At 35.9% G+C, this 2,539-nt stretch overlaps 1 protein-coding gene across 1 annotated transcript in view; it reads right to left on the bottom strand.

Moving 5' to 3' along the window:
• The window catches only part of ARHGEF3 (Rho guanine nucleotide exchange factor 3), a 348,570-nt gene that overhangs the window by 345,807 nt on the left and 224 nt on the right, over positions 1–2,539 (bottom strand). The gene's annotated exons all lie outside the window — the stretch shown is intronic.

Genomic DNA, 2,539 nt, shown 5'->3' with positions numbered 1-2,539 from the left:
GGGGGGGGGGGGGGGGGGGGGAAGCAAGTGAGAGGGGACAGCCCAGCCCCAAAGCGGAACTGTTGGGGAAGGGGGCGTAGTCCAGCCTCATCCAGCTGCGGAATGGAAGAAGCGGGGCATGACTTGGCCCCAACCTGCTACATGGGGCTCGGAGTTTGGGAATTTGGCAATCGGGGGAAGGTGGCCATATTTATTGTCACTACTTTCCTGCCACAAATTTCTCAATCCATGGGAAGCCCCACAGGTCAGATACCTATGGCTCTGCAGACCACATTTGGCCCACAGGCCAGAGGTCGAGCATCCCTGCTCTAGATCATTTGACAGCAGTATAGTAGAAGAAAGATCAATGTGTTAAACAATGTGCATGTCAATCTGATCAAAAAAGGCCCATCTAATTAAATGTGGATTGTAATGGAAATTGCAAGAGCAACTGCTAAGAACCTGCTTAAAGTACCTTGAGTTACTATTGGCACAACCTGAGTTTTACTATACTAAATACTTTGAAACTCACATTAATACACATTCCTTTAACTTTTTAGGTAATTAATCTACTTCAACTCCAACTTGCCTGAATATCTGTGCAGTTATAAGATTTTCTGGATCAGTGGGTAGATAGTAGAGAAACCTGGGTTATTCCACCCTAAAAATTAAATATCTTTATGCAAAAATCACAGCATTAAAAATGGCTCCTACCTTTCATTATAACAAAAAAAATCCTTGAAAGCAATAACTCTATTGGTTCAAATATTCAAAAGCAAATAAAAAAACAAAACCCATTACTTTTTAAAGATCTTATCATTAACATTTGGAGTTGGCAACACTGGAAGTTGTCCGATTCCCTTTCAGTTGGCACAAAGGAAATGAAAATACAGTAAAACAGGTATGGTTCTATTGTGGAGAAAGGAACACAAGCCTGTGCATAACAGTAATGTAGAATTGGTAGGAATGGAGTAATCAGGAAACCTAAAACTGCTTCAGAGTTACCAACCCTGAAGCTGCAAGCAGGTCCTGGCAACTTAAAATGGTTTACTGAGATTCAGGAGAATTAGTCAATCTCCTGTATCCACAACAGATTTCCCTACATAAAAATCTTTTTTCTTGATTTTGTTTTGTAAAAGGAATGTGCATGCAATCTGTCAGGCTAAGAACTGTTTTGTTCTACTACTTTTTACTCATGCAAAACTCCATCAAAATAAGGAGTTCATAAGTGAGCCCACAATTAATTTAATAGAATGCTAAAGACTTTTATTTCCTATCAGTCCTCCTTCAATCTCTGCTTTAAACATACAGGAGATTTACACAAGAATTACCTGAATCTTCACAACCCGGGACATTTATGTTGTAATAATTTATAAAATTTAATAGCAATAAAAGTTATGGTGATAATATTCAGTGGAGTTAAATGTCTTACCTGTCATTTTGCAACACATTATTCTCTTCTCTCAACTGAGTGATCCAATTGGTTTGTTTTAATAATTCTATTTTTTTCAAACACTTCACCTTGCTATTAAAAGTTAGGCAAGCAAAATGGATTATGCTGTGCCATCAATACATAGTTGTCCAACAATTGAAAGTTGGCAATTCTGACTCCTTTTCTACAAAATGTTATTAAAAAGTTATTAACGATACATCCTGGCTTCTAGTCTTGACCTGATATTATAATGCTTCAGCCAAAGTTTTAAAAGTACACATGTCCAAAAACTAATACTGATTTTGCTTATATAATTCAGGTTCACATACTTGATTCTCTCATGTACAAGCAGTACAACTAGTTTATTAAACTGGTGCTTTGTGTTTTGTCAGGTTTACACTATGCAGAAAAACAATGTTCTTTCCAAAGATTATGAGAAGTATTTCTGTTCCCAATTCTAATGACTCATGCAGTTAATAACAACTGAGCTTAACTCTCCCCTTTTCAAAGCATAAAACTTTAAAGCAAAGCATTTTAAGTGTTTTTCAAAAGTATTATTTTAAGGGGGCAGCAGCAACACATATGTACAACAATGGCTTCTAGTCATTTCTGAAAGGTATTTCAAGTTAAAAAGGTCTTTTCAAAGGTTTCAAAACATTAAAAAAACCCCAAAAATTATGGTACAACACTCCAGAAGGATGCATTACAGACGTTCCAAACAAAATAAATTTATTTTTTTATGAAATACAGTGGATTACTTCCAACATGTCACATTTAAGTAAAATATTTTTGAAAAATTTTCAAAGCACAGACAACCCACCTCTGAACTGTTACAAAATGTACGAAGAATAGCTGATGCAACACAAGGTGCAGAAAGATGCTTATTTCCTGTACCTTCATTATTTTTTCTTCTTTAAATATTTTCTCTCCTCCCAGAATATTTTTGATAAGCATAAAACTTTTTAGCATTTAGGAGATGAATCCTGTATACAATTGTGCACTGAGTTATGATTGTTTGGACAATCCACAAAAACATATCCTTAAAACATGATCACTATTATTGTCTCAAACTTCTTGTGCTGGGAAAAAACAATATAGTTTCATAGTTTCTAGGGTCGGAAGGGACCT

The sequence above is a fragment of the Gavialis gangeticus genome, unplaced genomic scaffold (genome assembly GCF_001723915.1).
Source record: "Gavialis gangeticus isolate Ggan-Ray unplaced genomic scaffold, GavGan_comp1, whole genome shotgun sequence".
Classification (NCBI taxonomy): Eukaryota; Metazoa; Chordata; order Crocodylia; family Gavialidae; genus Gavialis; species Gavialis gangeticus.
Note: the sequence above shows the minus strand (reverse complement) of the source record. Positions and strands in the feature narration are given on the sequence as shown.